Consider the following 16,249-nt stretch of genomic DNA (forward strand, 5'->3'; position numbering starts at 1 on the left):
GCCATTGCGTATTGGTCTTCGCACTCTGCTTTGCGAGTCATGACGAGCTGTAAACGTGAGAGGTTGTGTTTGCTACAGCTTTATAATGCCCAAGGCCGTAAAATTAGCTATCGCTAATAATGAAACGATGTTGTAATGAAACGATTTTTACACAAATATTATTATTTTGAAATAACCCGTTTACAACCGTGGTAAAAAGGACATTGCTACGTGCTAACATTATGAAGGGAAAACATTCCCTTTCCATTTGACTTGATGACGACAGACTCGCCGAATATTTGTGACGGATGTGTATTGCTACATGGATCTGCACTCACATACTTCACAGTAATACAAAGATGTTTCACGCTGACGTATCGACTTTTTTGCGTATGTGCTCCTTACAGTTTTTATCTGTTAATCATCAGATACAGTACGTCAAAGTGATTCTTTACAGAAAACAGCAAGGGTATAAACGAGAAAAGTACCTTCAGAAAAATGATTGAAAACGCTTTATTTTCACATCCTGTTCTTTTTGCATTTCTGTTTGTAACTCTCTGTGCGGCTGAAATGCACTCTACTGTGCGGTTTGACAAACTGTGAAGAACAGTTAGAGATCGGTGCACTAGCTACATCATGCGCTGCCTAATGCTTTCCAAAACGCCGCACATAAAAATTGTGTTTTTCCGGGGCTCATATCTCGGGTTCTACTGGTGATAGAGAGGTAGTGTTCTGGACAGCCCTTGGCCAGGGACCACTCATACACCAGATCCTACAATACACAGACAAGTTTGAATACTTCACACATCCTCCGGTTTAGTCGGTGCAAATTACTATGTTCTTTTTGCATTACATTTTGTCTATGTTGCGCCTCAGGGGGCTTATGAAGTCAGCATTTAGTTCACGGGTGGTTCCTGAGAAAACACGAAAAACATGGTTCTCGGGAGCTGAAACCGAGCTGCGAATTTCGAGGCGGCTTTTGCGTAGGAAACAACTGAAATTTTTGCGATGTACTCTTAAGATCAGCATATTTGAAAATTTTCTTGGTATCTTTATCCGTTTCTGAGAAACAGAGGTTCAAAGTTACCCTACTTGTACACGTAAAATACGCATGTCATATCCGGTGTCACACGAAAACGTATTTTCTGAAACGGGACAGCATGGAGAACTATACTGTACAGTGTCTCAGTTATCATCAGAATGATTCTGGTAACCCCATGATACGGTAATGTAGCACATCCAAAATACGGTACAAGCTGTAAAATCAGTTTTACGTTATTTCGATTTCACATAAGTAGCTATCAACATAAACCCGTAAATTCCTTTTCAAGTAAATGGCACCCTCTGCTGTAGCAGTGAAGTGAAGGGAACCAGTGGAAAAACGCTCCAATTATAGCACAAAAATGCTAGCACACTCCTGTTTTAAAAGCCTTTGACTGAAAAGCGGGATACCAAATACTTTATTCTACTTTCCTCAGCACATGTAAAATTTGCACAATAATTTTGGCAAGCGAAAATATTCGCACACTGTCATGCTGTGAGGGAACGAGACAGTGGCAACAGAAAAGGGACAGTAAAGCATTAAATACATGAAGATAGTAGACAGTGGTTGTGGTACAGAAAGAGTTAAGGAGACAGCGACGGTGTAGGAGAAAGAGAGGAATACAGTGGAAGTGGAACATACCTGACAGTGACTGAACAGTGTTAGTAAAAGAATGAAGGAGACAGTGGCAGTGGGAGTGGAATAAAGAGTCAGAGAAAGTAGAAATGTGTGAGAGCCAGTGATAATGAGAGGCAGAGGTAATGACAGCAAGAGATAATGGCAGCGAGAAGAGACAGCAGCCATGGGAAGGAATGAATGAGACAGTAGCAGTTAAGAGTGAGCACGAGCGAATCAGTGACACTGAGACAGTAGTAGTAGGACAGAACGAAGGACACTGTATCTGTGTGACGGAAGGCAGTGACAGTTAGAGAGACACAAAGAGAAAATGATAATTAAGTGGGATGAATAAATGAGTACGAATGAGCAAGTGGGAGTGGATAGGTATGAGCGACTTACAGCGATGGACTTATGAAACTCCCCCTTTGATTGTAAAGAATGGCTGAGCTGGAAAAACTTCTACGTTACTTGATTTTCAAACGCCACAGTGAAACTGAACGTACTGAGACAGTTTTCTCTGTACTTATTCTGATCATTACTGAACTGACACACAGTATTTTAGCGCAACGCAGTCTGACTTTTAATAATCCCTACAAAGGAATAGCCTTAACTAACAATAACCTATGCCCGTCATGAATCACTTACCTCACAAAAATCTTCGTTACTCTAACTTCTGCAAAACAGCGAGCGCCAATACTGCCAGCTAAATAGAAGATTCTAAGTACTGAAGGCACTAACTACTGATAGGCATATAGTTAGGAAATGAAAGATTTTGATAGAGAACAAACAATGTATTTACCTTAATGGTGTTCAAAAGTCGAGTTTAAAAAATTTCCTTTTTCTGACGGACACACGTCCAGATCGTCCGCTCATATTAACACCTCAGCTGGCCGGAGTGGCCGAGCGGTCCTAGTTGCTACAGTCCGGAACCGCGCGCCCACTACAGTCGCAAGTTCGAATCCTGCCTCGGGCATGGATGTGTGTGATGTCCTTAGGTTAGTTAGGTTTAAGTAGAGGCAGGATTCGAACCTGCGACCGTAGCGGTCACCCGGTTCCAGACAGTTGCCCAACTTTTCAGTCAGTCTTTTAGAACAGGAGAATATTAGAATTGTTTTGCTCCGATAGGAGTATTTTTACTCTAGAACCTACATCTGATTGTACATCTACGTCTTTTTTCAATGCACCCTAGTGTGTTTCTGGCAGAGAGGACATATTGTTTGATTACCTATCTCCACTAAGACTTTGACTGAAAGGCGGGATACCAAATACTTTATTCTACTTTCCTCAGCATCATTAGTGTTACCGGTAAATTGATATTTATGGGCGATGCATCATATCCCTTAGTGAAAACTGTGCATGAAATGTTAATAGAAATGGCTTTGCCGTGTGACATACTTATCATTGCACCTTAAGCCGTTTGCGCAGCTGCTAAGAGCAGTTATGTGATTCGTCCTGACCTTTAACTCTTACTTCCATTTAAAAATGGTACGTGGGAAGATAAGACTGTCTGTACTCCCTAGAGGCCGGAATATAATTTTATCTTTGTAGTTATCGTATGTAGAAGGAAGTACGACGAGCATTCGTAAACGTTTATTATTGACATGAAAAAATAAAAGTTAGGAAATTAATTTGTTTATAAACTGACGGGCCAAAACACTAATATACACATGCGTATTCAAATACAGAGATATGTTAACAGGCATAATGCGGCGTTGCCGTCCGAAACTCCTATATAAGACAACAAGTGTCTGGCGCAGTTGTTAGATCGGTTACTGCTGCTACAGTGGCAGGTTATCCAGATTTAAGTGACTTTGAACGTGGTGTTAGAGTCGGTGCACGAGCGATGGGATACAGCATCTCCGAGGTAGCGATGAAGTGTGGATTTTCCCGTAATACTATTTCACGAGTGACCGTGAACATCAGGAATTCGGTAAGACATCAAATCTGCGACATCGCTGCGGGCGGAAAAACATCCTGCAAGAACGACTGAAGAGAATCTTTTAATGTGACAGAAGTGAAATCCTTTGGCAAGCTGCTGTAGATTTCGATGTTGGGCCATCAACAAGTGTCAACGTGCGAACCATTCAACGAAACATCATCAATATGCGCTTTCGGAGCCGAAGGCCCACTCGTGTACCCTTGATGACTGCACGATAAAAAGCTGTACGTCTCGGCTGGGCCCGTCAACACCGACATTCTACTGTTCATGACTGGAAACATGCTGTCTGGTCGGACGAGCCTAGTTTCAAACGGTATCGTGCGGATGGCCTTGCACGAACATGGAGACAACCTCATGATCCATGGACCATACATGTTAGCAGGGGACTGATAAAGCTGGTACCGGCTCTGTGATTGTGTGGGGCACCTGATACGTCTAGGTACGACTTTGACAAATGACACATAAGTAAGCATCCTGTCTGATCACTTGCATCCATTCATGTCCATTGTGCATTCCGGTACACTTGGGCTATTTCAGCAGGACAATGCTACATCCCTCACGTCTAGAATTGCTACCTAGTGGGTCCAGGAGCAATCTTCTGAGTTTAAACACTTCCGCTGGTCACCGAGCTCCCTAGACATGAACATTATTGAGCATGTCTGGGATGCCTTGCAAAGTGCTGTTCAGAAAAATTCTACATCCCCTCGTACTCTTACGGTTTTATGGACAACCATGCAGGATTCATGATGTCAGTTCCCTACAGCACTACTTAAGACATTACATTAGACTAGTCGTGTTGCGGCACTTCTGCGTGCTGGCGGGGGCCCTACAGGACATTAGGCGGGTGTACCAGTATCTTTGGCTCTTCAGTGTATATGCACTTACACGTCTGCAGCCAAGCTGCAATTGAAATCCCATCGTGAGTGTTCCATAACTCACAACAGCGGAGGAAAACGGATAAAGTTTCGTATCGGGTAGGAATTTATTTTCTGCTAGCAATCAGTAACAGTTGGTGGTCCTGGCTTACCAAGGACGTGTGAAGGCCCTGTTGGGCCGAATACAGCTCGAAGTCGGACCTGCCTGTAGAGTGCTATTGGCGCCCTCATGCAGGTTGGAGTGTAACTGTCGGCTGCTCGACTGTTGAACGAAGTGAGCCTGCTGTGGGCGCTGTTGTATGCCCATATTGTGGACTATACGTTGAGACCTGTTTATGATGGGCATTAACTTTGTTCTCAACCTATGTAAGAGCCATGCTGGTTCCCTTCGGACCAAATTGACATTGTGTCGTTCCTGCGGTCCGCCGTTGAGAGCCAAAGGCGTTCGTTTGTGTTTTGCTTGTTGGCTGTGTCTCGTAGATTTTTTTGACACGTATTCACCGTTTGTGGATAAATTTTGTTGTCTACTCACCACGCTATTGAGCAACATGGTTGTCTTGTTGGTGTGTGCAAGATACACATTTTGTCACATCATTCTGTAGGTTATCTCCTGATTTTTTTTACCTACTCCATAATTGCCAGCCTTCTTTAAAGTGTCTTGCATTTTAATGAAATAGAGTTTTCCATTACAGTAGTGTTTACAACAATTACAGCTAGTGTTAACTGTTAACTCCCTACCTGAGGTATTATCTAGTGTCTTGATTTTATGAAAACAGTGTTTATTCAATGCTCCTCAGCTTGTAATTCATTGATGGTTTCGTCATTCCATTAAAATAATGTTTAGCGCTTAGTACTTGCTCAGTTGCCTTAATTCACTAACGTCCTGTGTTTCATCATAATAGTGTTAAATTCGATGAGTGCTTATTAAATTTCTTTTAAAACCAAGATCCCACAAAATATCTTTTACTCAAGACAAACGGTTTCAACCGTCTTAGCCGTCATCTTCAGGTCTTAAACATATTTCTGTAGCAAAACATGTTCATTTTACGCTGCACCTCATGCACAAGATGTAAGCAGATAAAACTCAGCATCCACTTGACATCTTGTGCATGACGTTCAGCGCAAAATGAACATGTTTTACTACAAAATAATGTCAAAGACCTGAAGATGACAGCTGAGACCGTTGATACCGGTTGACGTGAATAAAAATCATTTTGTACGGTCTTAGTTTCTCAATGGTTTTCAACAATTAAAACAGATCGCCCTTCAACACCCTCATCATGATAAAATTTAACTCTTTTAATGTATTGGTTTTATATTTAATTATAAACATGTTCGATTCTGGCAGTACATGTACGTTACAGGAGAGGTTAACCATTATTTAATGTTTTGTATATCAGGGGCTTCATCTTATGCTTCGTAGATCTACATCTGCAGTGGGCACCACGTCAAATTCTTTCCGGAAGTCTGGAAATATGGAATCTGCCTGTTGCTCTTTGGTCTGTATGTCGAGATTCATCAAACGATATTGTAATACATCTGAGGAAAAAGTATCTATTTTGTTAAAGCATCTGACAAGGTGATTACACAACTAGCCTCCTGTGTGATAATAATCTTGTCTTTGTTTATCTACCTTTGCTGCCCACCGGGCTTAGTTGATTCCGTCTATATCTTTGTTTGGCTATCACCACTGTTTCCTTTTTGTGATCTCTGAAATTAATCGCCTTCCTTGCTTTTGAGTTTTGTATATTAACAGTATATGATTTAACCAACCGATTTCTTCTAAATCCCTCCTGAGTAAATCTAAGCGATACCGTCTAGAGGCGGCCTTTAGTATACATTTAACCTGATGTTTTGCTCGGCATTACCATTGCACTGTAAAGCTCTCTGTGTTTGAGATTAAGATCTTCCAGAATAGTTACTAATTTCTGTAAATCCTGAATGAAGCCGTTAATTCTGCTCCCCTTTATTTGTCACGGTTGCTAGTAAGCATCCTTGTAGTCTAGTTCCGTCCGGTTAAGCTTCATTAGTGTTACCGGTAAATTGATATTTATGGGCGATGCATCATATCCCTCAGTGAAAACTGTGCATGAAATGGTAATTGAAATGGCTTTGCCATGTGACATACGTATCATTGCACCTTAAGCCGTTTGCGCAGCTACTAAGAGCAGTTATTTGACTCGTCCTGACCTTTAACTCCTTGTTAACCATTTACACTGCAACTGCTGAAATTTTAAATTACTTTGGCTTCATCGTGAAAGACACTCGTAATTAGGCCTTAAACTGTTTGTGCAGATGTTAAGAATATTCAACTGATTTTCTTGTATTACCTATTAACTGGTTAGTACTTGAATTATTTGATAATTTACTTTAGAACTGACAACATAGGACAGCTTTGTTGACTTCTTCAAAATCTCCTGTATTTTTATTTATTTTTCATCACATTTCTCTCACGTATTTCAAGGACTGTATCTAACGGTGTGTTTCTCCATTGTAAAAGTTCTATTTTTTTAATAAATTACCTTTCTATTATCCTCTCTTTTGTGATTCAGTACCTATCAACTACCTAAACAGTTCCCTACCGCTTCATTTCTGGTAACTATTACAGAAGCTGCCAGGTCCGTATGCGAGGTGCGTATTAGCGGCTTTGAATCGCTTCACAGTCGTATCCAAATACAGGTAATGTAAATTTTCTCAATAGTGTTCTTGGGAAATATCATCGCCTTTCCTCCAGGGATTCACTTTTGCGTTGCAAAAGGATACTGCTAATACATGCGCGTTGCTCGAACCTACCAGAAACAAATCTAGTGGCCCGCCTCTGAATTACTTCGATGTCTTCCTTTAATCCGACGTGGATCTGATTCAAGAAAACTAGAGTAACAGTCAAGAATAGGTCGTGCTAGCATCGTATATGCGTCTTCTTTGCAGATGAACCGCACTTTATCAAAATTCTGCCATTAAAACGAAGTCTATCATTCGTCTTCCCTATCAGATTCCTCACATGATCGTTGCTTTCCATATCGCTTTGTAACGCTACGCCCAGATATTTAAGCGACGTGCCTATCTGAAACAGGACAATAATAATGCTTATCTGAAAATTTCGCGTTTATTTTTCCTACTTGTTTGCATTAACTTATATTTATCTACATTTAGAGTTAGTTGTCATTCATCATACCACCTATAAATTTTGTCTAAGTCATGATGCATCCTCCGACAGTCACTCAACTTCGGCATCTTCCCGTACACCACACAATCATCAGCAAATAACTGCTGACCTCCGCCCACCCTGCCCGCCAGGGCATTTATGTATGTAGAAAATAACAGCGGTCCTATCAAGCTTCCCTGGGGCACTTTAGACCGTAGCCTTGTCTTTGATGAACACTTACCGTCGAGGCTAATATAAAGGGTGCAATTAGTTGAGAAGTCTTCGAGCCAGTCACATATCTGGGAAACTACTCTATAAGCTCGTATCTTCATTAACGGTCACGAGTGGGCGTACCGTGTCATATGCTTTCTGGAAATCTAGGAATGTGAAGTATAGCTGTTGCCATTCGTAGTATGACATTTGAGCGGAGGGCAAGCTGACTTTCGCACGCGCTGTGCTTACTAATACCGTGCTGTTTCGTGGACATAAGCTTTTCACTCTCAACGAAATTTCTTGTATTCGAGCTCAGAATATTTTCAAAAATTTTATAGCAAACCTTTGTTAAGAGCGTAATTTTTGCGGTCCGTTTATATACACTTCTTATACTCAGGAGATACTTACCTTTTTTTTCCAGTGATTCGGGACTTTGCACTAGGCGAGAGATCCTCGGTAAATGAAAGCTAAACAAGGGGCCAATGCCGTGGACTTTTTGTAAAACCGAAGTAGGATTCCATCCGCACATAGACTTACTTGTTTCAGACTCTATCAGTTGTTTCTCTACTCCAGGGATGATTATTTCTGTATCGCCCATAATTGAGTCGATGGGCAAACGACGGTATGTTTGATTCTCTTGCGTGAACGGATTCTTAAACACGAAATTTAAAAATTGCGTTTTGCTATCTTCAGTTGTGTGAGTTAGCGAGCATTCAGTTCTCATTTAAATATAAGGCCGAAGGAGTCAGCCTACAGGTTCTGTGAAACGAACACTGTGGTCCAGGACCGTGTGCCACAAACGGCGCAGATTCAGCACGAGATGGGGAAACTCCCAGGCATCTATTTTGTATTAAGGCCTAAGCACTGTAGTGTGCGAGTGGGACAGACCAGAACCGACGTCAATGGAAAACCCAGTAGAAGGGGTTTGTGGCTCTGAGCACTATGGGACTCAACATCTGAGGTCATCAGTCCCCTAGAACTTACAACTACTTAAACCTAACTAACCTACGGACATCACACACATCCATGCCCGAGGCAGGATTCGAACCTGCGACCGTAGCGGTCGCGCGGTTCCAGACTGTAGCGCCTTTAACCGCGCGGCTACACCGGCCGGCAAGGGGTTTGTGGCCGAGGAGATGTAGCAGTGTTAAATACGGAGGACCTATGATCGGCTATAAAGGGAAACATTTATAGAAACTATTTAATTCTGTAGTAATGCAGGGAATGAAGCCACCATAATTTTAATCAGCCATCCTCTATAAATTTTCATGGTGATCCCAGTAAAACTTGAATATTAACTATCGACATTTCATATAAAAGCTCATCATTAAAATGGCAAACGTTGTAAATATCAACACTGTAACTTTATTTGTTTAAAAGGTATAGTAAATTTCAATTATCAGTATTTACAGTTAAGCATCAGATCATCGTTTCCTCCACACAAAAGACACTGAACGATGACAGCGTGACACCTTATTCGATCATTAGGTAATAGAATATGTGTTGTAAAGTTTAGTGCATAATAGCTGCTTTTGTTCTTTATTTGTTTACCAGAAAGCACATTGGTGCAAGGCTACTGGCCGTGGCATTCAAAGCTAAAAATGAAATTGCATTGGTTTTATGTAAAAGAATTTAACTTTTATTATGTAATGGATATTTTTGTTACTCTGTTTAGAACGTGAAAGTGGTCAAGCTTTAATTATTTAAATATCTTAAAATGTAAAATAATGTAGAATAAGCTGTAGCCAATCGGATGGATGGCTTCAGGAAAGGGAACTGCCCCAGTCAGTTGAGTGAGCATATTCGGAGAGCGGGAAACGCGGCCGTGGACGGGCAGAGGGTCAGTGCGGGTGCAGACGCGAAAGCGGACAGGTCTACTGGAGACACCAAACGATATACAGTTCGGATGCAGACGCGAAAGCGAACGGTGGGTCTTTAGGCAGCAACGAAGTGAAATTTCGCGTTGTGTGGTATCGCGGGACTTAGTCTCGCAGCGGTAAGCAGCCGCTTGCCTGTTGTAAACTTTTAACTTTTCGCGTAGGTAACTTGTATTTCGCGATGAGATTGTGAATGATCGAGCTGTGTCCAATGGATTTGCGCTCGAGTGTAACAGTAACTCTAAATACGACCACTTTCACTATTACTTCGCTTTCTGAATAAATATTATTGTGACCAAACCGCAACTTTGTGGCCTACATCATTTATGGGTCGTTATTTTATTTCCTGATATTATGATTACTGTTATCATATGCTATGTTCCTATTTCGCAAACTTGCTATCAGCCAGACAATTTAACGAAAGGGTCAGAAGTGTCCACTTTAAGGTGTGTAATGAGGCACGTGCGGTTCAACCCTTAGACGAGTTTGAGCCAAGACATTTCGACGAAGAGGAACCGCATGTGAGCCCGAACATCTTTCGGATGTTAGCTCGTAGCTGCCACACCAGACTGCTCCACGGATGGCTGGTTGGAGGTTTTGTGAATGTATTTATTGTATGGGCACAATGTGCCCATGCATTATCGTCGTGAAATATGAACCCATCGTCGAAATTCTGACTGTATTATTGGGCACTAGGATATATCGCCCATATAACCTGTCCAGGTAGTTCACAGCCCTATGCCACCCGTAAAACAGAGCAGTCCAAAACTTGAAGACCCACTTTCCGTGCTGCTCATGTCTGACGATATACCCAAAATGTGCCTTGCTACCTGGCTGGCCATATGCACACTCTCTTCTGCGCTCACCAAACCTGAGACGAGTCCTACACTCGTCGGTGTAGAGGATCCGAGAATGGTTCAAATGGCTCTGAGCACTGTGGGATTTAACATATGAGGTCATCAGTCCCCTAGAACTTAGTACTTAACCCCAACTAAGCTAAGGACATCACACACATCCGTGCTCGAGGCAGGATTCGAACTTGCGACCGTAGCGGTCGCGCGGTTCCAGACTGAAGCGCCTAGAATCGCTCGGCGACACCGGCTGGCGTAAAGGATCCGACTGCGTGACCCGGGTCCTACTTCTGATGTTCCTATGACCACCCTCTTCGCGCATCTTATTGCTGGGGGTTTCATTCTTTGTTCTTAATGGACTCCTAGACGAGAGATGAATCGAGTGGGCATGGCTGGGTACTACCTATATAAGGGTTGACAGAGTTCTTCAAAAACGCATTGCCCAGGTCTGCTGTATTCATAGGCATGATCAAACATTAAGACTTAATTTGTGGAAGGTGAGAGCCGCTGTGAACAATCGCTTTCATGGGAACAAATAAATTTCTTGTCATGTTAATCGGCAAACTTATTTAAGTAATGTTTCTATTGAAAGTCTGTCAGCTGATGAGCTCTTCCAAATTTTATGTGTAGGGACTTAAGGAAGTACGTTACACATGTCGCCCCACGCTTCAGACACAGTTCTGCTTCAGTACAGATAACGGGTGCTTCACAGTGTGCGATTGAAATGGCCCGGCAACTGGAAACGTCCTCCAAAAATTAAGAAAGCAGAGCAGAACGATTATTTAGGTCCGACTTCTAAAACGAACACAGATTTACCGTTAAATTCTCGCGCTATATGGCCCTATTGTAATGTCGCGACCATCCGTAGGAAAATGGTGCCAACAGTTTGACCAACGCTGAAAAAGAATAGGTTATGATGATATGCAGTCCATAATTTGTGGCATAAGATACCTATCTATTTTGCAAGATGGAAGAACATCTAGGAGAAAGACAATTTCCAACGATGAAGACGTTCACTCAACGGTTCTCGAATGTCTCCGTCGTCTGGGAGTGCTGGCAGAGCACTCGCCCGCGAAAGGCAAAGGTCCCGTTTTCGAATCTCGGTCCGGCACACAGTTTTAATCTGCCAGGAAGTTTCATCCAATAGAGCGTTCCGACCTGTGTTTTCAGAGACTTGATGGCTCTATTGACAAACTGGGTGGTGGTCAGAAACAGTCTGGAAAGCTAGTAAGGGTGTTTCAGGCTATCTCGTGCTGACAAATAAATCTTTAGAAAGAAATTCGACACGTTGCGCCGTTTCGGATTAACTAGTATTGAATCATGCCGTCGCGGGCGCAAATTCAAATGGCCCGCCAGATACAGCCAGTGTAAGTTATCCTCATGACGTAGTTGCTGGCGCACGAGACAGCTCAGGTTTTGGCTCGGGTTCGATCTTTACTACCACCCAATGTCCTATTTTTATATCGTTTTAGGAAAGCAAACGAAGAACATGTTTGGCGACACCGTCTCTGTCGTGCCACTTAAATTTACGAGCTACGGCTTCATTGGCTATTTCAATGCTAATTAGCTCGGAAATGGTTAACAATTAGTCCTTTGCACAACCTACGCTGCAGCACCCTTACAAGTTTTCCAGACTGTTTATGCCTCCCCATATATTGTCACATATCAGGATAATTTTGAAGTATAGAGTAGCATTCAATAAGAGTTACTTGCCCTGTCATAATTTTGTGTAACTTACTTTATCAAGTGTTCTCGTTCACGTGTCCCTACAAATGAGAGAGATCATGTGACATATGATTCATATGCACCATGAACTATAGTCGTAATCGTCGAGAAGCACTGACCGATAAATGCCAAAACGAATAGATGGCCTGTACTCTTGCCCAATCTCAATTCTTTGATTTCATAGGAATCATAAGAGACATAATTTTTCGAATGGACATTGTGAATACACTGTATCAGTGGGCACGGAATTGTGGAAAACCTATGCGCAGTTTTCTGGTAATTTTTAGGGTATCACAATCTTTGACGAGACGAGTTGACACATATTTAGAAACAAAAGCACAATATTTTGAACAGTTGCTATGAGTTTCTGTGATCTGATGATGTAGTGAACAACTTATAAATAGCTAAGTGCCATGTGAAAAGCGAAATAGTATAAATTTTTCAGTAATAACTGGTAAACGAGACATTTATGAAGAGGTGCTAACACAGAAAATAATTGCATTTGGGAGTGGGGGAACTGCTCTAAAAGTTTGTCCAAGGATCATGTATTTTTGTTACATATTGTCTATTACACAAGGTACCAGCTAAAAAGTGAATTTTTGCTTGGCTGTGGAGAGTGAAAAAGAAATTCTCACAATTTTCACTCTCGAAACAGCTTTGAGTTCTTACTGGATTCATTATAACCTTAAGTTGTTGGCACATATGCTTCTACGGACTATGCTCATTTTATATATTACCAGAAAATGTCAGAAGACCGTCATCTGTGTCTATGTATTAATGGCAGATTGTTTTATTAATGACAGAGGGTTTTATTAATGACAGATCGTTTTATGTCGATATTTAATCGTATATGGTTTCAGTATATTATTTATATTATGATATCAGCACTATATACGAGACAAACGCTTAAGTTACATAAACAATAAATTTCACGTGCACTTCAAATAGCTTCTCTTATTTCTAAGGGTGTGTGTGTGTTGTGGGAGGGTAATGTACATGACTGTGTGTGTGCATGTATGTGTACTCATACTAAAGAGTAAATATTAACTTATTTTCATGTGCCAAAAAATAATTGTTTTTTTTTTCATAGTTAATATTGCCACTCATCGACCATTTACATTACATAGTTTACAATGTGTTTACCTAATGCGTGACGTTTTTAAAATGATGTTTTGAAACAAACGTACATAGACACTTACACACACACACACACACACACACACACACACACACACAGACACTGTATGATCAAACACTGTTATACGCAGTAATCAAGTAAAAACGACTTCATTTGATATTTGTCCTTTTGTATATCAACAGATTTAACTTACCTTTATCACAATGAAATATTTATATCTATGGCGGCACAGTTTGCCGTATGTTTTGAATCGGATGCTGGAGACCAGTTTTATGCTTATGATGTATGTATGAGCGCTGTTGGCCAACAATTAACGATGATATCTATGAAAGAGTAAATGTATCACAAAATAGTTGTGAATATGCCTGTATGTTTAAGCAATTCTCTGTGTGCAGATATATTTCACTAATTTTTACTCTTAATACTGTATGTCAAAGTGCAGAATTTCGACACACATTTATTGAGAATGACAAAAACGACCGGAAACGTTTCACAAACTGTAGTAGTAAACACTGGAAACAAGGATTTCACAGAAAATTATGTTTGATAATTTACTTTCTAGGTATGTTTATACATTTCTAAAAGCGTTTGTAAACGTATTGTACTGCACAGGATCTTGTTCTTGAATTCAGTCTGGTAGCCTAGTATACTGTTTTGGTTACTGTCTATAGTGCTGTCCATAAATATAACTACGCGTCAGCCGGCTGCAGAAACTGTCTTCTAATGGAAGTTATTATAATTTCAGTATGTTAGAAACTGAAAATTATAGTTTCGCAAAACATAAATCTAGCTTAACTGGAAATGTCTATTGGGATCGTTAACTAAACAAAAAACTAGCTTTAATTAAAGTCACTACATTCTTCACAAATAGCAGATATGAACATGTTTCCGTGTTTGAAAATAACACACGCATATTGTAAACAAAACATATGCCGCTTCTGATGGAGATATTGAATGACATGCAACAGGTGCTGCATCTAAATAGTCTAAAAATGTCGAAGAATGGCTAGACAAATTTTAAGTTCAGTACTTTTATTTCCTTCTTTGCAAATACATAGCAAGAAGCATTAATATATCAAAACAGCGTGCACTAATTAAAATTTACTGTATACACATCAAGGTAGACGAAAAGAAGAACAGCATATGACTAACTCAAAACAAAAACTGAAAACGTTTGCAAGAATCACATACCTGTACAAGAAAAGCTCGCTGACAGTTCCGCGGCGACCAGAAGCAGCTTTTGCAGGATGTGTCCACGTGTCGTGCGTCGAAAGCGTCGCGGCGCGTCGTTGCTGCCTCCGACGTTCGCGGCGCCGCTCCCCTGCTCACTCTGACGTAGGCTACCCGCTCTACGTCGCGCTATATACGAGGACTCCTGCATACCACAGCGCATGCGCTGCGCCCACCCCGTGCTGGGGTATACGGCCGGAATGCAGCGTCACTCGCTTTCTACTGTTCATCCGCCACGCTCACGCGCCTGCGCACTTGCGCCGCTACCTTCATACCGCGCAGTTGTCTCTCAGTTGCGTCCCCGCTGCCGAGGAGGGAGCATGTAACACTGCTGTCCGTTACGTGTGACTGATATACACGATTTTTATTCCAGAAACGGATTTATTTGACACATGACAATTTATGCGAGCTCTTTTTTAAACCGTAACCAGTAATTTCTTTTCTTTTCGGACATCTACAAGACTATTAATGTTCATTAAAGACATAAACGCATACATCACTTAGCAAGTATATGACAGAAATATATTCAGGTTTTCAATATCTCAGCGAATGCAGTGTTCAGATCTTAAATTAAGGATTTAATTTTTTATTGGTGTTAGAGGAGCTAGTTCCCGAAGTTATCTTTATTAAGAGTGTGTCATTTTTTCGGGACGAATTATTGTTGATCTGGGTGAATCAGAAATCGGTTTTAATGCGCAATGTCACAGCTGACACAGCAACTCGTTCGATTTCTCTAATTGTTAAAATCACTCGGTGCCTGTTATTTTGTACTTTTTGTAGAATATTTCGCGTAAACCAGGAATAGCTTAATGTTTGAAAATTCGTACATGATTACATACAATGGCTAGCCATTAGTAAAGTTCCCTGTCACATTTCTAGATACGTCCCATTCTGATGTGTTAAATATAAAGTAAGGTGGTACATTTTTATCTTCTCTTACTTCCTCTGTTCACGGGAACGTTCATACTTAAGTAAAAGTAGCTATTTTGGGTATCTTGGCACTCATCAGAATAATATTTGTCTAAGACAAATTAAACGAAAGAAAACTTATGTATGTTCGTTACAGCCCTCAATGATTTTAGATATATAGTGTGTTAAATGTGATGTGAAATATCGATCTGCGTACAAGTATAACAAATAATAATATGATATCTCAATGAGTCTTGTTTTAAGAAAATAAGAAATATGTATAAAAATATTTTTCTTGTCTTATTTTCGATAGCTGAATGCCATTGTCTCCTTTATTTGTCTGTGTGTCGCTTCTCATTTATTACGAAACGATGGTCAAGCGCCCGTAACACTTGTCCTAGTCTGAGAAGGATATTATTTTAAGGCTTTAATTTCTGCCAGAGCAGTTTCGACGTTTACACGCTTATCAAGCACAAGTAACTGATGTCATGTCACGACACTGAAATAAAATATAAATAATGGTAACCCTTTTGAGCTTAGCTTGACCTTACAACAATGGAAATGACAACAGTGACAGCTGTCATTAGTGATATAATCGCCGCATTATAAATCACATCTCGAGCAGGTTAAACACCTGTTGTAAAGTACGACGTAACCCAAAGAGACTACCATCATTAATAACTTACACTAGGGCAAAAATGCTCCTGT

At 40.8% G+C, this 16,249-nt stretch overlaps 1 protein-coding gene across 1 annotated transcript in view; it reads right to left on the minus strand.

The window, feature by feature from the left end:
• Positions 1 to 14,725, minus strand: part of LOC126419638 (protein O-mannosyl-transferase TMTC2-like) — a 188,849-nt gene extending 174,124 nt beyond the window's left edge. Inside the window, exon 1 of the mRNA XM_050086826.1 lies at positions 14,594 to 14,725. The gene's annotated coding sequence lies outside the window, so the exon portion shown is untranslated. The remainder of the gene's footprint in view (positions 1 to 14,593) is intronic.
• Between the last annotated feature and the right edge of the window lie 1,524 nt (positions 14,726 to 16,249).

This window comes from Schistocerca serialis, chromosome 9 (genome assembly GCF_023864345.2).
Source record: "Schistocerca serialis cubense isolate TAMUIC-IGC-003099 chromosome 9, iqSchSeri2.2, whole genome shotgun sequence".
Classification (NCBI taxonomy): domain Eukaryota; kingdom Metazoa; phylum Arthropoda; class Insecta; order Orthoptera; family Acrididae; genus Schistocerca; species Schistocerca serialis.